Genomic DNA, 27,261 nt, shown 5'->3' with positions numbered 1-27,261 from the left:
TTAGGTGATTAACTGTGAAATGCTCGTATGCAATCTGTAGGCAAGGGAAAATTAAATTAAATTAATTAATTCTTGGATTGTTTAACGGCGTGTATGTTATATAATAACAAATGGTAAGACAATTATTAATTTTGAATATATAAATGGATATACTCTTCCAAAATTTGTCTGGAGACGTTATGGGATACCACGGAAATTCTCAGTTGGACGGAAGGACATACGTGGGGGAAAGCGACTGTTGGTTATGCAAGCATTCGAATGCGGGGGCTAATATCAACAACGGATAATATATCTCAGGGCCGATTCGAATTTGTATTCACCAAAATACAAAGAGACGGTCACGGTAGCCGAGCGGTTATGGCATGCACCGTCTTTGCTCGCTCGAAAGCCGGGATCATGGGTTCGAATGCCACACAAGGCATGGATATTTGGTATGGGTATGCGATTATTCTTTGTTTGTGTTGTCCTGTGTTTAGGTAGAGATCTTGCGACGAGCTGATCACCCGTCCAAGGAGTCCTACCGTCTGTAAAAGATCATGAAACTGAGAAATCAGCCCTATACTCCAAAGTGGGAGCGAAGAGGAAGGAGAAAAAGAAAAATACAAAAAATGTGACAGCTCAGCTGTATCACACTCGATCATCAGGCCCTGTTCTTTTGAAAATATTCGAGAAATATGTAAGAATTAAAAAAAATTGGTATTGAATAGGTCTTTTGGTCCAAGGAATTCCTGACATTTCTAACATAAGCAGGAGTATATACATATTCTTTTGTTAGGCAGATGATCACTTATAGAAAATTAAGAGTGATTTATTCAGTGGCGAGAATACTGAAAATTCGAACTTGTCAGATGACGTAAGGTATACAGTTTTTAAATGCAAAATGTAATTAATGGGATGCGCTGAGAAGGAGCAGAAATATTTAAAAAATGGAGAAAAAATGGAACGTGGCAAACGTTTGATTTTTATCTTGTTTTGAGTAAAGTGGACTAGGTCAGGAAATCGCGTGAAATATAAATAAAAGTGGGCGGTGAGGTAATTTCATTCTCACGATTTGGGAACACTGTCAGATAAAAGAGATACTGTAACAGGCAGCGTCCGCAACCCACAATACCTTATTGTTCAAGGCAGTGAACCTAACCCCTGCAGGCCTGCGCTGTATAATACACAGTTTATGAACATTTCACACCAGGAACGTGACCGCTGAATCTATGACTCGACAGTCTCATCGGAAAAATATGATTCAGAAGTTTTTCCCCCATCACCTTGCTGTCATTGTTTTTCTTTATTTTCTGCTTTTTCAGTTTTCTTTCTCGGCTTCTTTTCTTCCTTCCCACCTTTCTTTGTTTTCTTTTCTTTCCTTATTTCCTTTCTAAATTCCTCTTGTTTGTCTTCCTTTCTTTCTTCATTTCGTACTTGACTTACATCAATTCGGTAGGAAGGATGTCTAATTAAGTAATTAGTAAAATGGGCCTATGCAGGACATGAATCACCTGAACAGCTTTGGTTTTTCGCAACTAGAATGCAAACCGTGTACATCCTGAAACTAAATTACACTTTTCAGCGATCCATTTCGTCTAGTCTATATGAAACTAATTTTTGCCCATTATACCGACCGAGCGACCGCCGCTAGTCGGAGAAGTTAGTGCCAAATTTGCGGATAGAGGGTGTCGCGAGGTGAGCGCAACGGATTCCCACGGTCCTTAATCTCGGTTTTCTAGACCGGAGTCAATTATTCTTATGTTTAGAAAAGATGTATTGTCCTTTACTACTTCCACAGGGTAGAGCTTTTCCTGAGAAGCTAAAAGTGCCATAGCTAGTCAGTCAGTAACCCAATCACTTAAAAGAACTAACAAATGTTTCTGAATCCACGATTCATTCACTAAGCCAATCTCTCGATCAGGTATCATAAATTTAGACAACGTGAGTGAATAATTTAAATTATACGTAACATAAAATGGTCGTTAAGGTGATAACACTTCTTTCCATTGCAACTGTGGTTAGCATTCACGAGAGAGAGCATGATTATATATTAAACTACGAATAATTAAAATGTTACAAAATCTCTTTACATTCACACATATACGAGTAAAACTTTTAGATATGTTTCTGCCCCTCGCCAGTTGCAATGAGGTCGCGGGAACGTCGATAGAGGCGCCATATGACACTTCCATTATGAGAGCTGCTCACAGGGGATAAACGCGAAGCGAATAACTGCAGAGAACATATACTAGTATACAACTCAGCAATAGTTTCCGCGCAAATGTGCGCTAACATTAAATTGACACCTGGAAATGTTCTATATTGTTTCCCGATACAAACAGATTCACCATTTTGTGTCATCACTCTATCCAAACAAGGCAAAAAATCCAGGATATGGACAATTTTACAAAAGTATTTCGATTCTGCTCATGCAAAAAAAGAAATAGCTTGAAACCCAATCAGACCAGGAGTGTATGGTCGAAGTAATGAAACGACAGTGCGAGATGCTGCGAAAAGTTAACCCATTTGTTGAGTTATATAAACAAATACGTGAAAATGAATTAAATATCTGAATAAATATATTAAATGCGTTGGTACTCATTGAATAACTCTTGAATATCTGTTATAGCGTAAATGTTACGCCGGATAGGTTTGTTTTGTAAGGGTATTTCAGTACATACGAAAATGTTTAAGTAGCTGAAATATTATTCGAAACAGTGATTCAATCACGAAAGAAAGTAAGACAAGTTTCCACACATCTTTGTATCGCCAATCAATGAAAATCTAATGCATTAACAGGCAGGTTCAATTTTTATATGAGAAAACAGTGCGTGACTAGCTCCATTTCATTGCTGTTCATAAATTCTTCGTTGACCCCTGATATGTTCCTGGGTCACGCACGACGGGAGGACACTTTACATTTACTGCCGCAGAAAGTACGGCCACTGACAACTGAAATCACTCGGAATGCAAAGAATTATTAATTGTTCGAATAGAGAAAACGCACAGACATTCAGGAAACCGTTTAAAAATAATTTGCTGTAGCGTCAAGTCATTATAGGCAAATCATAGTTCAAAAAGGCAGGTTATGCTTTACTGTGATATGTCTTATATTTATTTTGCCCTTATATATATTATCGGTCATTGTATTCCGCAAAACAGCGCATTTTGTATGAATTTCTCATATCTTTCTCGCATGTCACATGCACAGGCAATCTCATCCTTCTCGATACGTTTACCTAATAATATTTGGTGGCGTACAAAGTATGAAGATTCTCATTATAACTTTTTTCTAGCATCCTATCACTTCCTCCATCTTTGAATTAAATATTCACCTCTGCATTCTGGTTTCAGATGTCCTCAAGCCGCGTTCAGTATTGCTGCCGATGTTGCTGTACTCCTTGTGGCTTTGTAATTCGACTTTAGGGTGTGACGTTAGCACGAAAATAAATAAGAATTTCATTTAAATTATTATTGTTAGCGATTTCTTTAGAACTGCTGTCCATAACACAGACTATAGAGGGGCGAATGATAGGATTATTACTGAAGAAGGAACTACGTTCTATACAGAAGGAAGCAGTCGAGGACTACCTTGAAATACTATTCCACACAAGCCTTTAGGGACGAAGGGAAACCATTCAGAGAATATTCAGTATAGACGCCGTCACGGCCGAGCTTCAGTCTGGTTACGATATTAAGTCAGAAGTATTACAGCTTGACCCAACTTGCTCAAATCATCATCATCATTATCATCGCCATTCTGTTCCCAATGGCAGAACTAAGAACGTAATATTGTCCTTATTAGCACACTCCAGCTACCCCGACAAACACAGCATTTACAAGCATCAGCCTAACCGCAACATCTGTGTGGATCAAGCTTACAAGTAACTTTCTACACAAGTATAATAATGCTACATAAATTGATGTAAAGCCGATCACAGTGGCCGCGCGGTCTAAGGCATGCACTGTCTTCGCTCTCTCGGAAGCCGGGATCGTGGATTCGAATTTGTTTCCTGTGAGGTACGAACTGAATTCTTATATATTATTGTTATACACTGCCGGTCACGGTAGCCGAGCGGTCTAAGGCATGTACTGTCTTCGCTCGCTCGGAAGCCGGGACCGTGGGTTCGGATCTGTCTCCTGTGAGGTACGAACTGAATTCTTATATATTATTCTTATACATTGCCGGTCACGGTAGCTGAGCGGTCTAAGGCATGCACTGTCTTCGCTCGCTTGGAAGCCGGGATCGTGGGTTCGGATCTGTTTCCTGTGAGGTACGAATGGAATTCTTATATAATATTCTTATACACTGCCGGTCACGGTAGCTGAGCGGTCTAAGGCATGCACTGTCTTCGCTCGCTTGGAAGCCGGGATCGTGGGTTCGGATCTGTTTCCTGTGAGGTACGAATGGAATTCTTATATAATATTCTTATACACTGCCGGTCACGGTAGCTGAGCGGTCTAAGGCATGCACTGTCTTCGCTCGCTTGGAAGCCGGGATCGTGGATTCGAATGACACTCGAGGCATGGACGTGTGTGTACATTTATTCTGTTTGTATTGTAGACACAGGCCTTTTGACGGGCTGATCCCTCTTCCAAGGAGTCTTACTGACTGTGTAAAAAATTAAGAAATTGAAAAAGCGGCTAAGGTCCAACAAAGGGCTGCAGATAGACAGACAGGTAGATAGATGCAAGGAAAAATTAATTGATGCGATTCAATACGCAGGTACATAAGACACCCGTTAGCTTAGTTGATTGAGGCACTATGCTACAAGCCGAAAGGTTGGGGGTTCAAGTCCCGATGAGGTCATTGGATTTTTTCAATTGACCTAATCCTTCTAGCCGCAATATGGCCCTGGGGTCGACTCAACCTCAAACAGAAATGAGTACCAGGAATATTCTTTGAATATTCTTGGGGGTAAAGGGCGGCCAGCGAGTAAGGCTGACAACCTTGCCGCCATCTATGAGCCCACTGTCTGGAAAATATGGGAACCTCAACATCTCACAACCTATGGGCCTACGGCCTGTTACAGGGATACATTTACTTTTACTTAAGACAGTCGGTAACAGTCGAACGTGTCTCCTAGAGAAATATGAAAGTCCACTATCAAAATCTTCAACGACAACGGAATCTGTAGTCGGTATCTCTTAGGACCCATCAAATGAAACCCCACTTCTTTTATTCTTATTGTGGCGACTTCATTACTGCCGTCACAAAATCGACGCCTGCTGCAGTTAGCAACCCTCCTTCTTAAGCACGTCCATAAAGCTGAGAATGTTTGCTGTAATAACACTGCACAGCTAATGAATTATTTTCACGTCGATCCCTCATGTCCAAGACCTTCTGACTACGCAAGACATGAAGTCTAAAAGCCGTAACTTGAACCTAACTGACGTAGCTGCTCTACAGGACACAAGCGAACAACAGACCCTCGTACTGTACTTTCTTTCGTGGCATGACAAAGGCGTTAATTTATTGTCCGGTTCCATTGCATGCAACATCGTCTTGGCTTATGCTTCTTGTACGTGAATTGTCTTATTTCCTTTCAATTGGGTGAATGTTACATTATTTAACAATGCTGTGAGGCAAACATCTTCAGATACAATGTGTACAAAGCCAAATCACATAGCAATTACGGTCTTTAAAATCTTTAATTAATGTCAGTCCATACCAATTAGCTGAGTTCTACATTCATTTCTTAGTTACATTTTTCGGAATCATAACACGATATCAGAACAACTCCTTGGCACTTAAATAACAGTCTGCATTTATAAATTCGATTTGTGTGTCTATTTATAAGACAAAATAATAGAAGCAAACAAGTTCTTTCAAGAAGTTTCAATGTTCAGCATTCGTCTGAAATTATTTATGGGTTGGTTTGACGTCTCTGTGCATATTGTTCCCCGTACACTGATTAATATGCTTAATTCTATGAGCATTTTCACATTGTGGAGCACAAACCCCAGCCCGCCAATTAAAAGGCTTTATTCTCTTAGTTTTGTTCACCCTTCACATTTACTTACAACATTCAGTGATTTTCTACAAGTTAGAATTAAGGGTAACATATGACGATGTACACAAAAACATCTTTCATTTCCTCCTGAAGTAACTAAAATTAAATGATCAATGTAAACCGAGTCACTCACTAGCTAAATGTAAAATAAAGACGACATCAGCGAAGCAGAGCCGTTTTTTCTTGTATAATTAAATTCAAGAATTTATATAAATACCATATACACAGTGTCTCAGATTGTTACTCTATGGTTTCAGTTGGGTTGAGTAAATAAATGAACCATTCATTGAAGGCATTAGATGTCCAAACTGTCCGTGAAGAATTTCAAGTGAATTCCTTCACATGACCGACATTACAGGGTGAACTTATTCAAATGAAACCAGTACTTAAACGGCTCGAGTTGCTTTTCCTTTTATTTATTAAGTACTCTACTATAAGGATGACTAATGACTGAATAGGCCGGTCACGGTAGCCGAGCGGTCTAAGGCATGTACTGTCTTCGCTCACTTGGAAACCGGGATCGTGAGTTCGAATCCCACTCACGGCATGGATGTTTAGTCTGTGTGTGCGCATTTTTCTGTGTTTGTGTACAGGTAGAGGCCTTGCGACGAGCTGATCACCCGCCCAAGGAGTCCTACCGAAGGTGTAAGATCTAGAAAAACTGAAGTGAACGGAGAAGTTTATGGAGGTAGGCCTAGGTCCACTGGGGCTGTAGTGCCAAGGAAAAAAAGAATGACTGAATAGATGGATTCGGATATAGAGTTATACAATGTGATTCTAAATTACTGTTAGGATTTCGGTGGTATATATTTTTCAAACATGACAAAATGAAATGAAACTGCGTACAGAATATGAAAGTATAACTCAGAAAGTTTTATTTGGCAACGCCATACTCGCCACACTTATGTTTGGGAGAAAGTATGAAGTAGTAATTCAAAATGGCGACTGTTCAAGAGAAGGCAATATGCGTATTTTGGTTTTTCGTAACAAAGTCCGTTATCAAAATTCAATGTCGTTATAGAACTCAATAGATCCACCTTCATATAATGTTATCCAACGTTGGTTAAAGCAGTTTGGTGAGATTTGTAGTGTTCTGCCCTGAAAAGGATCGGAAAGACCCTGCACTTCGCAAGATGTTGATCGAATCCAGGAAGCGTTTTCTCGAAGCCCACAAAAATCAACTAGACGATTTTCTTTGCGTCATACCACAAATGACTGTTTTGGGGTTTTTTCTTTCTAAAGATTATTAAATTTTTTTCAGTTACACTTTCATATTTCATAAGCAGTTTCATTTCTTTGCTACGGTTTGAAATTTGTAGACCACGGAAACACCGATAATAATTTAGAATCACCCTGTATAAGTAGTTACTATAGGATTCTGACGATGGTGTATAACACACTGATATATTGGGTTTTTGGACTTTATCCATCGTCCTGGTTTTTTAAGATAACAAATAAAAACACGACGTTTCGGAAACTGGATCTGTTTCCGTCCTCAGTTTCCGAAACGTCGTGTTTTTATTTGTTTTCTTAAAAAACCAGGACGATGGATAAAGTCCAAAAACGCAATATATCAGTCACTCTGTATAGTTTAACAGTGGCTCTGGTAATCCGTGGGTGTTCTGTGAATTGCGGTTCGTTGGTTCTCCGTGATAGTTCAGTGCTATCTAATAGACTGAGCTATAAAGTGTGAAATCGTTGTTTGCTAATTTCTTTTATTTTTTATTTAGTAAATATGTTATTAGTAACAGCTTCCAAATTCTAAGAAGGAGAAATGAATTTAAAGGAGTTTATTAGGGTTACAGTTTTCGGAAATGCACTGCGATTAAGCCAAAAATAAATAAAAACAAAAGTGACACGACTTGAAGCGATCAGCCTTGTGCTGTTTAGGGAAAGGCAACTGCTGTTCACATTTGTTTTCAGAAGCATTTGGTCACTAAATTGTTAATGTTTTAGACTTGTGGAGTTGATGTCTGGCTGGACAGGGGTACTGTCACATCAAAAGCGAATCTTTTATTTGGTAATTAAAATTTTCATCTACTAAACCATACGTTTATTTAAACACATCAGTAACACACAAGGAAAACTATTTTTACTATGTTTCCAAGAACGACAGGATATGTTTCACAGGCTTCGTGCTATTTTCGGATAAAATCCTTGAATATCCCCGCAGCTACCAGCCTTTCTGGTTCGATGTTTATGCCTGAGTCTGATGAATTGGTACTGTTTTGTTTTTAAACTAACATTTATCTGAGCTGTTAATTTTGTAGGTTAACGCCATACTGTTCCGCTGTAAGACCGATTATGACAGTAACACGCAGCCTGATTCCTGCGTATAGATTTTGGGATGGAAAGTACTGTATTGTGTACTTCAGCGTGGAAGAGACACAGAATAAGCAGGTTTATCTGGTACAGTTTGCAGAAAATAATTAAACAAAAGGAATGGCTTCCCGGAAAAATTAAGGAATTGTTTAGACTCCTTCGATTTCTTTCCTTAAACGGGAAATTACATTCTCCACTGTGTTTTTGATTGGCGATGCAGTACTGCGGAAACCAACCACGACATTGGTGTATGGGTTATTGAAGTGAGTTCTTGGTGTACGTCGGGACACTTCCAAGCATGCAATAAAACTGGGGGATAATTTTAAAGTTCTCTCGTACCTCAGCCAGACGAATCAACCAACTCATGTACTACATTTTTTTATTGCTAGTGGGGTGGAACTACTAAGTCCCTTGTATTGCGGTCACTTCTGGCCTATTGTACCAGCCCCAGATGATAGGTGAGGGTGATTGTGGAGCAACTGGTGGAATGAAGATTGGCAGGGAAAACTGACGTACTCGGAAAAAACCTGCCCCAGCGCCATTTTGTCCACCACAAATCCCACTTGACCAGACCCGGGATCGAACACGGGCCGCCGCGGTGGGAAGCCAGCGACTAACTGCTTGAGCTATGGCGCGGTCCCATGTACTATATTACTTATGTTAGTCAAACTGTGAACTTAACTAGGATTTACTTTCCTACAGTTAGTACGAAATATTATTTATAGAGAAATGTTCTGTAGACACACCAAAGCATAATTATATTTAAAATTCGACAGCCGAAACAGCTCAGTTGCATAGCGACGTGCTACGGGCTAGATGACCGGGGATCGATTCGTAGCATGAGTAAGGGGTATTTGTCTTCTCCACAGCGTCCAGACCGGCTCTGGGACCTACCCAGCTTCCTGTCCAGTGCGTACTATGGAATATTTCACAAGGGGTAAACTGGCAGTAGCATGAAGCTGATCACTCACCTCCATCTAATGCCTAGGTTAAAAATGGCACAGTTATAGAGCCACTTCTCCATATGTCTCCGTGGTGCTTAGTTAATTGAATATAAGGTGACGTTACCTTTCTTTCTTATATTTTAATTCGTCAAAATCATATTTTTATTTAAATTCATGAACGTGTCTCTACAATACAAATCTATTCACAATGTTTATTACGTATGTCCTTTTATGAAAATCTCGTCCGTTTAGTCATTGACGTCTGTGTTCCACTTTTATAGACCGGAAAGTTCTATCCGCTCTCTTTCCGGTCTGTTCCTGAAGGACTAAGTAAATTTTTGTAAGTATATAGCAACCAGAAACACTATCTTTAATATTAAAGTATTTTATAAATTTACGTAACAGTAACAATGGACCGCCTCTGTGGTCTAGTTGTCAGAGTTCCTGGCTACAGATCCAGAAGTCCGGGTTCGATTTCAGGAGCTACCAGATTTTCTGAGAGGTAGTGGGTCTGTAACGGGGGCCACTCAGCCTCGTGAGGATTGAGGAGCTATTTAAAGAAAATAGCGGCTCCGGTCTAGAAAAACCGAGATCAACAGCAGTGGGGACCCTTTGCGTTGACTACGTGACAATCTATAACCGCAAAATTTGGCAATAACTTCGCCGTCAAGCGGCGGTCACTCCGTCGGTATAGTTCGCTTGCGAACTACAGGCCACGGAGTTTACGTAGCAGTAACTAAGAGATCCACATTTCACAGTGAGATCCCCTGGGTTTGGTATTCATCTTCCTGCTTTAGGCTTAAGAAGCAGCAAAGAGGAGAAGGAACGTATGTTCCAGGAAACACGATCATATTTTGTACCGCCAGCATCCGTTCCCAAATGCAATAAAATCACATATGAAGATACTGGTTGTTACGAGACGAAAAATCATCCAGTATAAATCGTGGCTACGTTGACATAAAGTTACGAATAAATGTAAACATATTGCCACTGTACACAAGAGCATTACTTGAACCTAATATGAAAATATACAGCGAATTCCACAGCACGAGTTCAGCGGAATTTACAACTCATATCTTCATATTGGCAGCCAAAGAAAAATTATCGGTAACTCTGATTGGTAATGAAACTCGAAGGTTTGAGCCAGTGTAATCTATTTCACATATATAGTCACATATCATGTTCGTCATAGAAACTGTCTCATTGTCCGCCCATTTTCGTTTGTTTTTCAAGTGCTCTCTCTATGTTTCTCAGAATGAAAGAGGGTCAATGTGTACCCAGCCGTGCTACATTAGTCACCCCGTGCCTGTTTAGTCAGAGTTTTATCCTTAACTTCCTTCCGCTTCTTATACAGATATCTGTCAAAATCTCTGTTTCCGAACAGAATAGCAGAGAGATATTATTATCCTAATGAACATCAGTATCCTCCTGTCAAGACCATATCCGCGCCACGTTTTCGTTTGAAAGCCAAGCGAACCGGGTAAAGTGAGGAAACGAGATTTTGAAATTTGCATCGCAAATGGTGGGACGGCTTTGGCTCGGTGGTTCCGAGGAAGCAGTAGGGAGAAAAGGAAGTGGAGGGGGTGTGGTTTCGGCAGAGGGAACAGACGCAAATGATTCTTCGCACCTGGCGCTAACAGAACCCTACCCCTTCTACTTACGGATAATATTAGTATCCAACGCTCACTCATAACAAACTTCTGGTCTGTCCAAGAAATCGTTCAGACTCATTAACGCCTTCTGAGAGTGAAGTGTTAGCTACAATATGGAAACAGGAATGTCCATGAAATGTGTTTGTATAAAATCTGTCTCCCCGTTTGTTAGTCCTTAAGTTTCATCTCCAGAATTACTGACTGGATTTTGATTAAAACGATACTTTGTATGTCTATAACCGGGCGGGGGTACGCTGAAAGCTGCGTTTAGCGTTTAAGGAAACCAAAGGAAGGGTAATTTCTAAGTGTAGATACTGCGAATAGCTTAGAAAGAATACATTTATATCTACAAGGTAGAGAAACTGATATCTAGGAGGCCTTTCTTTATCTTATTCTTGTTGAATAGTTCTACCTTCTAAGATACAGCGTCGTGTAGTCCGTTGTAAGTCAACGGATGTTTCCGAGGAATATGTCGCCTCCATCTTCAAAGCCGAAGAATAAGCAGAGTGAGAAAACAACATGGTTTCTCCCACAGTTTTCATTCTAGCAGAAATTCTTTCCACAGCGCATTTTGCTACACAGATGTAAGTCCCAATAATAATGAAACGACAAGTCGGTGACATGTGTTATAAACACGACTGCTCCGAGGTTGTCAGCCTTCAAAATGAGAAATGGATTATTTCTAAACAGCACTCTAATGGAACATTCTTTACGATATATGCTGAAAAGTTTTTCCCTTCTGATTTAAATTCGAATTACTGCATGCCACTTTCTGCCTCCTAGTTACTTTGCTTTCTAAATATAAATTGTTCTTACAGGCCTAAAAAGACTCCTGTATTAGGCACAATGCATCTATAGAACTCATGCCATGTATATATGCACATAGATTCGATATTTAATAAGACAGAGGTCCAATATTTACCCCACGGCTGGTTTCCTCTAATACTCTCTTCCTCCTCCGTCCTACCTGCTCCTTAATTTCTTTCTCTTGAATTACTTCTTTGGTTACAATTCATTTCTTGCACCCCTTTTTCCTCTCCTCTCTCTTGTTTCTGATTCATCATGCGTGTATATACCTTCTTCACATTTTTCTTCAATATTTTATTACCCTCTTCACCGCATTCCTGTCTTTACTAAATAATTAGAAATAGGTTCCAATTGCAAATGCAAAGCAGGTCTCAAAAGAAAAAAATCCCTTTAATTACACAATATGTAAACTTCTTATAAACAAACCAGACCTATAGTCTTGACTTTTCACCATTTTGAATAAGCAAAAAAAAAAAAGTGGTGGTACACGGTAGGGTAGTTGGTTGAGGCAATGTGCTACAAGACGGAAATTTGCGGGTTAGAGTCCCAATGAGATGGATTTTTCAATTGACCTAATTCTTCAAGCCTCACTATGGCCCTGGGGTCGACACAGCCCCTAACAGAAATTAGTACCAGGAATCTCCCTGGGGGTAAAGGCAACTGGCGCGTAAGGCTGACAACTTTACCGCCATCTGTGAGCAGATTCTCTAAAAAATATGGGAGCCTCGACGTCTCATAACCTGTGGGCCTTCACGGCTTCTTACAAGAATAGTTTTTTTAAGCGAAGAGAACGTGAAATTTTGTGACGCAGCCTGAGTGGGTATCGAATTTTTTGGTAAACGTATTACAGATATTAATATTGTATTGCACGCAAAGAAAACGTGAATAATGCTAAACACTGGATACTTCATAATAAGCACGAATGTTATGAACGGAAAATAATGAACAATTAAATCCAGCTGAGGGACATTGTGCCAAGCCTGATAATTAAGACATAAAAGTAAAATCAATTGGAATGTTCAGAGAACAGGACAGTGATACGGATACTGTAGCTGGGAGAAGCAACAGCCTGAGAAACTGGAACTATGTACGAGAAATATTTATATTTGGTAAAGAGAAAATTGAATCTATTCCATATCCTGGGGATGTCTGCTCAAAATATCGACGAAAAAGACAAAATTTCGAGAATGTAGGTAGGGAATTTGCGCTGTTTTGTATGCGGGAAAGTGCACGAAACAAGGAAAGGAAGGAAAATGTGATGGAAACTGAGTTTAGTACGTCACAAGAGAGTAACTGTGGTAGCACCATACACACAGCGACAAGACCGTTGGATCGGAGAGTACTAAAAGTAGAAAAATGTTGATTCCACTAAAATATATATATATATATATGGACGCATAACAATTTAACAAAATACGTCTCGTATTGTTGCAGAGTACAGAAGACAGAGACTCTATGGAAACAAACGATTGTTTAGATTTCATGTCAGACTTATACGTATAATTTTTCACACCAACAAATACCATAAAACGTTTCAGTGAACAGGGAACGAAATTCTTGTTCACATAAAAATACACTCCTATGTGCATAAGCGATGAAAAGAAATTTTGGTAGCCAATATAAAGTTCGGTCGCATTTCCATTCAAACTTTTACATCAATATCTACCGAAACACAGACTACAATAGTTTGAAAACAAAGAGTTACGGTGAATATTTTGACTTGACAGAGAAGAATTAGAGATTAGTTAATCGGGAATTAATGTCGTCATGTATTGTACACTGTATGTAACTTATCCCCTCTTGTTGGAAAAATAAATTGCGAATGTTTAAATATATGACTCGAATGAGTAACAAGAAAAGCGTTCACGTTTTTTTCTGTGGGGAAACCTCTGAGGCTGTCGTTTTAAGTTTTAGGAGACAGAATGACAAGACCTTAAATAGGCGCCCTGCTCTGAGAAAGTGTACTCAAATAGACTGTCTTCGGACTAAAAGTGTTGGACTCCCGGATTAACTAATTGATGAGCCTATGTGGTGTTCAATTGTTGTCAGACGACATGTACTTATGAATCCGCTTGGAATCAACAGAAAAAACTTCGTGGTTTTAGTCCGCAAGCGAACTATACCGACCGAACGAGCGACCGCCGCTTGTCGGCGAAGTTAGTGCCAACTTTAGCGGTTAGAGGGTGTCACGTGGTCACCGCAAAGAATTTCCATGGCCATTAAGTTCGGTTTTATAGACCGGAGTCTCTATTTTCTTGAAAGAGCTCCTCAGTTATCCACGCGAGGCTGAATGAACCCCGTTCCAGATCCACTACTTCTCAGAAAATCTGGTAGCGCCGGGAATCGAACCCGGACTTCTGGATCTGTAGCCAAGAACTCTGGCCAATAGACCATAGAGGCGGTCTTGGAATAAATATACTGTACTTATTTTATGCAGAAGAGCAGATATCCATTTAAATGTTGTTACTTACATGAAACCGATACTTACAGTTTAAAATATCAGTATTTAAAGTATCCGTATTTTATCATACTTTCAATATTCTGAAAATTAAAAATAATCTTATGGAACCAACTTGCTATTTCCATGTACATGTGTATCCCACTTATTAACTTTTGAATGGCTTATTCTATCTCTATAAAACTTGGCATTTACATCAACGCACCTGAGCCCATCTCAACAGCGTACTTCACAAATCCCTTCGATCAGTAATACCAACATTACACCCTCTCGAGCACTTTGTACGTATATCATGCCACACGAATCCATATCAACGGAGTACTTCATAAATTTCTTTGACCAGCAATACCAACATTACAATCTTCAAAACTATTGCGGCGCTTAGTGTAACGTTTTTTTTATTGCTAGTGGGGTGGGACTAAGTCCCTTGTACTGCGGCCACTTCTGGCTTATAGTACCAGCCCCAGATGATAGGTGAGGGTGATTGTGGAGCAATTGGTAGAATGAAGATTGGCAGGGGAACCGAAGTACTCGGAGAAAACCTTCCCCTGCGCCACTATGTCCACCACAAATCCCACTTGACCAGACCCCGGGATCGAACCCGGGCCTCCGCGGTGGGAAGCCAGCGATTAACCGCTTGAGCTATGGCGCGGTCCTTAGCGTAACGTTACTTAAATGTCTGAGCAGATCGTAATGGAACTTGGTATGTATCGTATATCACGCCACCTGAGCCCATTTCAATGGCATATATATATATACGAGTATCATTACCGTCAGTAATACCAATACTGCAGCCCCTAAAATTTCTGGGACAAAACCTACATATTGCTTGAAAATCTGTATCAGTCTTCAGGAAACTTCGTACGTGTATATCATGCTACATGAGGCAATTCAATGATGTGCATCATAAATTCCTCTAATCAGTAATAACAACACTACATCGGCTCAAATTATTGAGATAATACCCCTAAAATTACTCCAATGCCTGAATTGTTAATGAGACTTGCTACAAGAGGCCATCTAAATGGTGTACTTGGGAAATCTATCTCATCAGTAGTACCAACACTAGAGCCTATCAAGTTGTTGAGGTAATACCCTTAATATTATTTAAATTCTTGAAACGATCATCAGGGAACTTGGTATTTAGGTATGTGTCATGCCATCTAGGTCATCTCAACGGCACAAGTGATAAACATTCCCTTTAGTAATACCAACCTTGCAGCCTCTCAAATCGTCGAGGTAATAACCTTGATATTAGCCGAATGCCCAAACCAATCTTCATGGAACTTGGTAAGTATATCAAGCCGCCTGTTGCCATCACGACGGTGTATCTCACAAATGACTGCCATCAGTAATACCAAAACTGCAGCCTAAAATTTTATTTATTCATTGACTTCATTAATCACATATCTTTCTGCCTGTCGTATCAGATACTGAAATTACAGTGGTAGGGAAGTAGGCGATTCTTGTTAATTCTTTCGTAACATTTCTCACATACGTACAGGCTGACTTGATAAAAATAAAATCCTGCAGATTATGATGCAAGTATTTCTACAGCTGTAGCTTACGTGTGAGTCACGTGTCCCTCCCGTGGCCCTCAATGACTCCCGTACCTCAGACTGTCTCCCTCTGAGCTTTCAGACTCTGCATTGGGTAATTTGTTCATGACAGTTACCAAAGTTCCTTTAATGCATATATAAAATCTGACAGCCTAAATCGTCATTTGTGATGGATTGTTCATCCTGACGTTAATCAATAGGTGCTTTCTTTCGTCAGTTCCAGCCATACAGGCTAACGTGTTTTAGAGACTAGGGAATGGCGTACTGAAGAAACACAAAAGCATAGCACTTGAAAACCATAGAAAGCTCAACCGAATAGCATATATTTGACAAAAGTGCAGTAGGATTACTTGCTGAGCAAGCTCTCTCAATGGTAATGCTTCTGACTTGTATTCGACAGGTTCTCAGTTCGAATCTCGGTCCGATACCTATTGTCATTGCCTAAGTTATCTGTGTTTCTCCTAGTCCCTGCAAACAAATATCTCGCTAGTACCCTAAAACTAGGACACAACCAGTATCTTCCATATTATTTCCGATCATAATTCATCACCTCAGAACATTCGAAACTATTAAATAAATAAACAAAATAAACAAACTGACAGTAAGGTGGTGAAGCTTTGCTTTCATATACTGGCCTTTAAAGAAAATATCGTGCTACGTAATTCTGAATTGAAACATTACTTCAGAAACAGTTTATTTACACAGGCACAACATTGTTGAATTTGACATCCTGACAGTGGTAGCTTTGAAGAGTACTGCAATTAACGGCACGTCAAATCAGTTTCAACACAAAAGTACTTTTGTGAGGAATATGTCAACGAAGGGGACCTATACAGCACTTCCTGAACAGACAGAAAAGAGCGAGAAGAGAAACACAATAATTATCTTATAACTTCAATGTACAGATTGCACCATTTTATGCAATACTAATGTAAGAGTGATGTTTGAAACAGAAAGGGTGGCGGAGTTCTGGATCTCCAAATGAAGTTTGCTGAGAATGCTGACGTAACTGTCAGATTTATGTGGCTTTTGTCACTCTCTTCAGACAAATTTCTCTTTAAAAAATCTTTGATTTATCCACAATTCATGACAATTTCCCAACTAATTTGATGCTGCAAAACCATTATCTTAAATTCCTTTATTAGTTAGAATTATATTATATACCTATTTATAGTATATTTTATGGCTCTGTCAGTATCTAAGGTTATCTAATGTCAAGTACCAGGAGGATTAGCGAATACTGAGCTGAAAGGTACATGGAAGAAACAGGTTGTGGCCTGCTTTGAAGCACTAACCTGGAATTAACTTGGAGTGGCTGAGGAGAACAACGAAAAAAAATTCAGTCAAGATAGTCTGTTACCAGGTCGAGATTCGAACCACGAACCTACTACATACAAATCAGAAAAGTACCCTCCGAGTCAACTTGCGAGTCAACTAGTCATGATGATAAGTTACGTGCGCACGTGTATTATATCAGTTAGTCCATTACATATTAAAAAATTACGCCTTTAGCCTTTAATATTAAGCTTATTAAAAACGGTAGCAATGAACTACAATCTACTGAAAGCTTCCAATACCGAAATTCAACATCTGTGGAAGGGTTTAGGGACATAGGGAAGGTCTATCTATTACTACCTTCCATACTGCATGACTCTTAGTGGATTAATTCTTTAGAGGATCAATTTATTCTGAACACATAACATTTCGTATAAAACTTCGTACCTCACAGGAAACGTACTATGTCTCCGGTAAAAAGACCAATCGGTTAATGCTGTTTATGGGAACAGTCACGGTTAGTGTTATATCCATAAGAAATATATAAAGGCACTGTGTGGGCAGAATGTACGAGTTTTAGTATGTTACAGCAAGAGGTAAACACCGTAACCACTGTACTGTAATGGGTTAATTATTCGCCTAACGAATCTTAACGGAAGTATCTCCCATATGAGATTTCAACAAAATATGCAGATCGGTTTATGGGCTGCATGAGAGAAACACACTTATGTCCTTCTGTAAAACCAGGTCTGCCTTATAGACCGGCGATGGTCAAATTCGGAACTGCCAACAACTTTTAATGAATCTCCCTACCGAATTTTAAGAAAATGTGGTCTGCTCTTTAGGATCTTATACTACGTGACAGACATCGGAACAAATGTGGAGTCCTCATAATACGTTCATTTTTTACTTTCTTAAAGAATTCCTAAAAGTATATTTTTATATTATAATGTTTAACCAAACTTGTACTCTTCTTCAAGTGTAATTAGAATGATCACGTCAAGGTGGATGAGGTAGGCAGGGCATGTAGCACGAATGGGATAGAAGAGGAATTCATATAGGATATTGGTGGGGAAGCCAGATGGAAAGAGATCACTGGGAAGATCAAGGCGTATGTGGGTGGATAATATTGAAATGGATCTTAGGGAGATAGAATGGGATGGTATGGACTGGATTGATCTGGCTCAGGAGAGGGACCAGTGGAGGGCTCTAGTGAACACGGTAATGAACCTTCGGGTTCTATAAAATGCTGGGAAATTCTTGAGTAGCTGCAGAATTGGCGGCTCCTCAAGAAGGGATCAGCTCCATGAGTAAATAAGCGTATAACCAAATAAAGTCAATTATGCTACCTGTTACGGTAAAGTTAGACTAAGTAGTCCCTTATGGTGAGTGAACGAACACCTCTACGGATTCCTAACGGCCACATCAGACTGGCGTGTGATGTCAGATGCATGCTCTGTTGCTACATCCTCAGGCAAATGAGCCTCTGCTACACAACGAATAGGAGGTTGTGTGGACTGAGGAGCTGGTCATGACAAGGCAACTAATTCGTTAACTATTACCTGTTTCATAAACCATGCACGAACATTGGACCGCCTCTGTAGTCTAGTGATCAGAGTTCATGGCTACAGATCTAGAGGTCCGGGTTCGATTCCCGGCAATACCAGATTTTCTGAGAACTAGTGGGTTTGGAACGGGGATCACTCAGCCTCGTGAGGGCAACTGATGAGCTATTTGAATGGAATAGTACTGACTCCGGTCTAGAAAACCGAAATTAACGGCCGTGAAGAATCCTTGTTCTGATCACGTGACACCCTCTGTCCGCTAAAGTTGGCACTAACTTCGCCGACAAGCGGCGGTCGCTCGGTCGGTATATTTCGCTTGCGGACTGAAGCCACGGAGTATTATAGTGCGCCATTTTGTTGCACGTCACTTATTATTCAAGTCACTGAATAAACACGCTTTTTTAAAACTTATTAAAAGTTTCTCCACATCACACTACATTTTTCGACCAATATTGATCTTAATCAGGCTTTTAAAGTTGTTCATGAAAATTGCCGTGCTTAAGTTTTTGTAGTTTCAGTATTTGATATGTGGTTCCATCTATGTGTTTGTGTATCCCACGGTGATGGGTACTTCTTCTGTTATGTTGTGTGTCTTTATTACGATGTTCACTGACTTAATACTTCTGTTAAGCGGCCTCCGTAGTCTAGGGGTAACGTTCCCACCCTCCGGGAGGGACTAAGCCGTGGGTCCCGTGTCGTAGCTTTACGGCACGTAAAAGAACCTCATGTCCCAAGGGGACCACTGAGCCAAATTCAGGACATTTCCCGTCCAACAGTAGTCTCTAACACCTCTGGTAGATGGGGGAAGCATCGAGATACCGCTGAGCCAGTAGAGGCCGAACTCGCTGGCTGAGTCAGGACTGATGGCACGCACCAGTACCGGTAGGGAATAGAGACCGGTAGAATATCATAGGGGGACGCACAATGGACCAACAGTTGGTCTAAGTGCATGGGAAAACCACCCTCTCCAATACAATACAATACAATACAATACAATAATACTTCTCTTACCTTCAATATCTCATATGTGCAGTATGTAAGAGAAAGTAATATGATTTTGAAAAAATCGATCCCGAAATTCTGAAGGATTTACATACTTTTAGCCTCAGTTACTATGAAAAAGAGTTCTATGTAAACCTTCTATCTGAATGTGTGCCTGCGTGTATGGGAGTGCGGACTCGATAGCGCCTGAACGGTTGGTCAAATCTTTTTTCATATTCGCTATTCAAGTACTTACACATCGTAGGTAGGTGCCCCGTGAATTTGAAAGTTAGAAAAACAGGGACCCTTAAAAAGACTCAAAAATAGAAGACGGTTATTTTATCGAAAACGATTATGATTAAATTTAATTAATTTTCAGAGAACACATCTCTAAATAAAACTGCGTAACTGGTATCTTCAGGCATCTATGAGTACATAGCCCAACAGCGAAATCCCAATGCTCCCGGAACCCGCTTCACCGGATATCACTGCAGCTCGGCATTCAGTAACAATGATCTATCGAGCAACAATCGATTTCTTCTCCGTGGTAACGCAGTCAAGGTCAATCGTATATAAGAGTGTACGTGAAATATCGGACCACTGCGAAGACCAAGGCGTAGGTGGGTGGACAATATTAAAATGGATCTTAGAGAGATGGGATGGGATGGTATTGATTGGAATGATCTGGCTCAGGATAGGGACCAGTGGAGGGCCCTTGTGAACACGGTAATGAACCTTCAGGTTCTATAAAATGTTGCGAAATTCTTGAGTAGTAATTGGCGGCTCCTCCAGAAAGGCTCAGCTCCATGAGTAAGTAAGTAAGTACGTGAAATATCACTGCACAGATATTTTCAAAAACGTCTATTTTATAAATAATTCATTACTTAGCCAAAGATGTGTAAATATTTACTTCTGCAAGTTACCTTCGAAACGGTTTTATGTGATTACTACGGCACTTTCCATGCCTATCATAAAATACACTTTAGTACGTAAAGTTCGTGCCTGTTACACCTCAATGACTAAGAGAACCTTCATGTAAATGTCACAGAGGGTAAACAAATTGCTCCATATAACGTTAACAACCAATGCTTACTAAAGTGTGTATTTAATCTTCTCGTATGTTGTTCATACTCGTACAGATATGTTCTAGTCTATAATAACACTTATCATTCAGTCATTAGTGGCATGTGTAGACCTACATGATGGATTATTCTATTGACCGTGTAATGGAAAATGTATTTGTATAACTATTATATACCTCGATACATATCCGAATCCTTGAGTACTTTTATAGATGTCTGTTTTCATAATACAAACAAGATTTCATCACGTAATTCTTACAATTCTTATAAATATATGGGTAGATGTAGTTTAAGCAGAAGAAAATCTGCAGTTAAAATAGCCCAGTACATCCACTGTTATTCTGAAGTATTACCAATATATACTGACACAGCCAGTATATAATACTGGTAGTTAAATAGGGAGAGTTAAAGTTATGGTAAAATGCAATTCGTTTCATTCGCCTGTGCTCTCCACTTTGCCTTAGTTGCGAAGTATTTTGTAGGGGAAAAATGTCACCAGTGATAAATACGGTGTTGCTAAACAGCTTAAAGGCTTCTTTATTATTTTAATTCCTTTGCTGTTATTCGGCTTTTCTGGACGAGACGAAGTACAAGAGCAGAATGTGACAGTTTGGGCTGTTTCTAGGAGACGCATACGTAAACATGTTTCAAGCAACGAATGCGCAACAATACGGCGTCCATTGCTGGGCAATGCATGTGTGGACGCGCCTGACAACAATACATGATATCCATTGCTAAGTAGCGATGTGTTTTCTGATCACTGATTATGACTTTCAATATGTTCCGCTTTCAAAGTTTTATGATTGTTTCGATAACCTTTATCTTTTGTTTTACCTTAATATTTATAATACATACAATCAATGTTCTTATCGTCAGAATTTTTGTTCAAATCATAACTGATAAATCTTGTGCATTTGTTTTTTTTTTCTAATAACCTCACCACATCAGAGAGTCTAAATAACCTCATCTCTAAAACTATAATTTTCCTTTTAACAATTTTCTCACCAGCACATTGGACATCTACGTAAGTTGCCGGAAATCGCTGTTGCTTTATACAATTCATCTCTCTAACCTATGGAACTTTCTCACATGGAGGTTAAACTCGATTTGTTCTCGACCTCAGTGTCATGGTTACAAGATATTTAGTATATTTAGTATATATATTTTTAAATATAGTATAATTTTTATATTATTATTTACATGTACAATAAACAACAATTAAACTGAATTATTATTATTATCCTCACTGAAAATCCATACTTTTCATTTCTCAATTATATATTTATACGTTTCATTTCTCAGTTCTCAATAACATTTAGATTTATGTTAATGAAATTATTATTATTGCTATTATTATCATTTGTTTGTTTGTTTACTTGTCTGCATTATTGATTTATGTTAATGAAATTATTATTATTACTGTTGTTTGTTTGTTTGTTCGTTTGTTTACTTGTCTGCATTATTGTGTTTTCCTCCAGTGCTTGTTTGTAATTTGTCTTTGACTTTATGTTGTGTTTGTCCATAATGTAATTACTTGTATCTACCCTGTGCTCTGTCTGTAATTGGCCTTGCGACTGTTGACTCGGCACATAAATAATAATAAAGGATTGAAGAACTGAATTATTGAATTATATTATTGCTGCTGCTACTACTAATACTACTGATGGTGGTGGTGGTGGTGGTGGTGGTAGTAGTAGTAGTAGTAGTAGTAGTAGTAATTTTATTCCAGTTCCTATGAAGTTCAATTTCTCATTGCACTAATTAATTCTGGTGGGAAGTGTTTTAAAAAATTTCTGTTTATAGTTTAACTTTATATTACTGTTGAAGTTTCTCTACTACCACAAAGAGCTAAATGAGACTCCAGGTTTGAAAAGGAACATGAAAGGGACGAGAAACAGAGAAGTGGAACTTCTTCTGAGGGAGAACAGGAAAACGGAATCCACTAACCGCTACAGCAGTGGCTGGCCTGACCATCTGCAGCATAGCATTGGGCTGGGCTTGTAACTTCCTCGTAGCAAAGTGTTTCCCTTGCAGGTCAAGAAAGTAGCCACTAGAAATGCATGCTTCTGTTTCGAAGTCAGATAATGATAACTGTCTAGGTCAAAAGTTCTGCAGCATGCCTGCGTAAAAAAGAGTTTATCATAAAAATTACTCCAAGCGAAATTGCAATGTTAAAATATTCCGTCACAACAAATTTCAAGAGAATAGCTACCATAGACCAACCCTTATTACTATGAGATGGAAAAGAAAATAACAAAAATTCATGCAATCGACAGATTACACAAATATTAATTTGTCAAATGTTGTGTATGCTTAGAATGAAAACAGATATTTTCGGGACTCGACTCACAGGGCAGCGATGCTACGCCAAACTAAAAAGCACAAAATAACACCGAGTTTCAATTATTGGTGTGAGAAGGTCGCGCCATAGCTCAAGAGGTTAGTCGCTGGCATCCCACCGCGGCGGTCCGGGTTCGATCCCGTGTCTGGTCAAGTGGGATTTGTGGTAGACAAAGTGGAGCTGGGGAGGGTTTTCTCTGAGTATCTCGGTTTCCCCTGCCAGTCTTCATTCCACCAAATTCTCCATCATCATAATCAACCGGGGCAGGTACAACAGGCCAATCAGTGGCCGCCGTGCCGAGTGGACCCAGGTGGACTCCACCCCCACTAAACGAATTAAAAAAAATACTAGTGTGAGAGAATAGAAAGAAGAAAAGTAAAATTAGCTCAAGTTGACAACGTTTCACAAAATGTTTTATTTCTTTTTAAAACTTCTTAAGAGTTCCGCAACTATAAGATAACTGGATTAGTACAGATACCATTTTAACATAAAGCGAATTAAACGTATTGAGAAGGCAAATTAACCCGCATGCTTCTATAGTGGGTCTGTAGATTTGCTAGAATATCACCTTCTGAAGTCTAGGAATTCAGAGTTTCTTTTGCATTGCACGAGTATTTAGTTAGCTAGTAAGTTATTGGAGAGGGTGGGTTTCCCCGTGCACTTAGAGCTGTATCGGTCCATTGTGCTTCCCTCTACGATTTCTACCAGTCTCTATATCCTACCGGTACTGGTGCTTACCATCAGTCCCGCCCAGCCAGCGAGACCGGCTCTACTAGCTGAGAGTATCTATAATGCTTCCCCCATCTACCAGAGGTATTAGACACTGCTGTTGGGCGGGAAACGTCCGTAATTTGGCTCAGTGACCTCCTTTGGAGATATCTTTTACGTGCCGTAAAGCTACGACACGGGACACACGGCTTAAAGTCCCTCCCGGTGGACTTGTTCCCTGAATTTTTCCGCCCTTAAAAATTCGACGACCTCCGCCGGGTATTTGAACCCGCGTACTATGAGTCATGAGGTGAGAACGTTACCTTTAGACTACGGAGGCCGCTTTTTAGGCACGAGTATTTACTATGTGTAAGACAGATTTTCATACAAATAGCAAAGTCACAGTTGTTTATCGCCATAGAATTATTCTAGAATTTATAAATGTTTCAAAAAGAGCAACACAATAGCTATGAATAACAACCTAGCTAAAGTCGGTACCTCATTTCTTGAAACGAGTTCTTTGCTTTTATGCATAATGATGCATGCACGAAAAGAAAAATGAGATTATTCAGTGTTGAAACATTTCCAGTTATCACAAAGTAAAATGGACTTTCGTCATATATTTTATGGTTTTATTCGAAACTTTCTAAAAAAAAAGAGCAAATGATATATGCATTAGCAAACTTTATCTTAAAAAACCATTTCCTTGTAAAAACTGTAATATTATATTTCACTTCTCACGAGGTAACGGTATTACGATGTTGCGCTGAAAGAATAATGAATTCTGACGTGCATTTTATGACAGACAGAACTCTGTCTGAATAACATACAGACAGGTCATGTACATAAATATATAGTATCTGGAAAAAAGAATACATTGCTTGAAAGGAAAAATTAGAATACGTCAGAATTTATAGTATCTGTTATGGAATAATTCTCTTCCTGACTGTAAAATAGTCCACGACGCCTATCGATTAATTCTTTTGCTCTCCTAGGTTCGAATCAGGTTTCTCCTAAATGAGATGTTACAATATGTAACTGCGCGTTTTCTAATATATTATATTACATTTAATGTTGATATTATTGAAGCATGTTGGTACGGTAATCTGTCAAAAATAAGGATACAGATTTCCGTACCTTCTTATCCAAAATATTAAGGCCGGTCATTCTGTGTGGCTGATTATTTATGGAAAGTAAATGGAAACCTTCGGGCACGTGGTAGAATAGTTGGTTGAGGCGCTATGCTACAAGCCGGAAGGACGCGACTTCTAGTCCCGATGAGGTGGATTTTTTCAATCGACCTGATCCTTCCAGTCGCATTATGGCCCTGGGATCGACTCAACCTCTAACAGAAATGAATACCACGAATCTTCCTGGGGGGTAAAGGACGGCATGCGCGTAAGGCTGACAACCTTACCGCCATCTGTGAACCGATTGTCTAGAAAATGTGGAACCCTCAACGTCTCACAACCCTATGGGACTCCACAGCCTGGTACAGGGATAGCTTTACTTTTTTAAATGGAAACTTCCGACAAATTGCCTGTGCTTATGGGTTTATATTTAGGTCATTATGTTTCATCTTCAACAGCTTTGCAAGATATACGAATATAGTGTCACAATTCTTATCAGGACTGTTAATACAAGACTGCTGATATATTCATGTAGCCTGAATACGAGGGCAAAGTAAGACTCGGACTTCACCAATTTTCTGTACGCAAGAAATCCTTTAACAAAGGCAACTAGAAGCGGGTGACAGAGGCTTGGTATTCTGTGATTAATTAATTATATATTGATAGAAGAAAATGGCAGAATTGGGGAGAGCTACGAGTATGAAGAGAAGATAGCAGGAATAAGAGACACTTGAATGAATCCTCGACTCATCAGTACTGCAATGAGTATACATATAGATTATACAACTTGTAAGTATATACTTCGTTTTAAAGTTGATTACAAAATTCTCTTTTGAAATAAAGTGCGGTATTTTTTTTATTTTTTATGTAAAGATGTTGCAAGTGCATGGAAAGCGTTTTCTCAATAGCTCCGTGATGAACAATTTCCCGTTGCAACCTAACGATCTACGGAACGAGTTTCTAGCACCCCAAAAGTGCTCACTATGAAGAGGAACATACATATACACGTCGCGTAGCTGTCACGTAAATTATTTTCTGATTTCGAGGCCAAGAAACATTGGCAATCGGGCCATTTCCAATCTCATACGGGAAATGAATGGGCGTTTTGTTTAATATCAGTGATTCGAATAAAAGGAGCACAACAAATGCAGTACAGCACAAACATTTGTTAAAAGTAAATCGGAAATATAATTACTAAAAATATGTATTTAGGTAGGGCCGTGGGGATTCGTTGCGCTGACCCCGCGACACCATCTTTCCTCTAAAATTGGCACTAATTTTGCCGACAAGCGGCGGTCGGTACAGTTCGCTTTAGGACTCAAGCCACAGAGTTTGTTTGTTTGTTTGTTATGTATTTAGGTACAGATATGCAACTTACAACTTACCGCCTCTGGATGGTAGAGGGACATACAAGTGGAAAGCCATTCTTACCTGTAAGTATGAAATACACAAATTAGTTTCCGATCACACACACCTGAAGATACAAATGTATATAGAAATATACAAACCGTTTATGTATAAATACATTTTACTGGGTGTATGACGGCGAAGTATAATGGAGTTCAAATAACACAGGCCTTCTACGTGTACTAAGAGGCAGGAAGGTGTCTGCTCAGAGCGGTCGTAGGACAGAGAATGAGTGAGTGTAAGGGTGAAGAAGATATTTGAGAAGAACTAGAAATAACACATACCAGCAAACTAACAAAAATAATAAGAAGGAACATAGTGAACATCTTGAAATACTGCCTAAAATTGAATTTACAAAGTATTTTGTACGTACACAGCGAACACACAGCGTAGTGGTTGAAGCACTATGCTACAAGTCGGAAGGTCGCGGGTTCAAATACCGATGAGGTCATTGGATTTTTTTCAATTGACCCAATCCTTCCGGCCGCACCATGGCCCTGGGGTTCACTCAGCCTCTAACAGAAATGAGTACCAGGAATTAAATAAATAATTTTCCTGGGGAGTAAAGCGCGGCCGGCGCGTAAGGCTGACAACCTTACCGCCATCTTTGAGCCGATTATCTAGATAATGTTGGACCCTTAACGTCTCACAACCCTAGGGGCCTTCACGGTCTGTTACAGGGAAAGCTTTACTTTTTACTTACTTTCACACAGCGAACGGTAAATATTTAAGCGTTATTTGAAAAAGAAATGGGTCAGTTTGAATCCTTGTGTCTAGAATAGGATAACAGCTTAATTAACGATCCTGATGATGACACGGACAGCTTAAACAATTTTAGAAAATAAACAGCGAAACTGGGACTATTACATCATACTGCATCATGTTCACAAGTGTTATGGCATACTGTTTTTAATGTTTGTATCCTGTTGCGTGAGTATAACTAATAATATAAATTCCACCCTCAATGCAACTATAATTTATTAACTTATATTCCACTACATGTTTCGACCCTTATAGGGTCATCCTCGGGTGCTGTG

The 27,261-nt window shown here is 39.4% G+C and overlaps 1 protein-coding gene across 1 annotated transcript in view; it reads right to left on the bottom strand.

Moving 5' to 3' along the window:
- Nucleotides 1-26,235, bottom strand: part of LOC111869650 (nephrin) — a 641,862-nt gene extending 615,627 nt beyond the window's left edge. The window contains exon 1 of the mRNA XM_023861318.2: nt 26,203-26,235. The gene's annotated coding sequence lies outside the window, so the exon portion shown is untranslated. The remainder of the gene's footprint in view (nt 1-26,202) is intronic.
- Between the last annotated feature and the right edge of the window lie 1,026 nt (nt 26,236-27,261).

Source organism: Cryptotermes secundus, unplaced genomic scaffold (genome assembly GCF_002891405.2).
Source record: "Cryptotermes secundus unplaced genomic scaffold, Csec_1.0 scaffold769, whole genome shotgun sequence".
NCBI classification, from domain to species: Eukaryota; Metazoa; Arthropoda; class Insecta; order Blattodea; family Kalotermitidae; genus Cryptotermes; species Cryptotermes secundus.
Note: the sequence above shows the minus strand (reverse complement) of the source record. Positions and strands in the feature narration are given on the sequence as shown.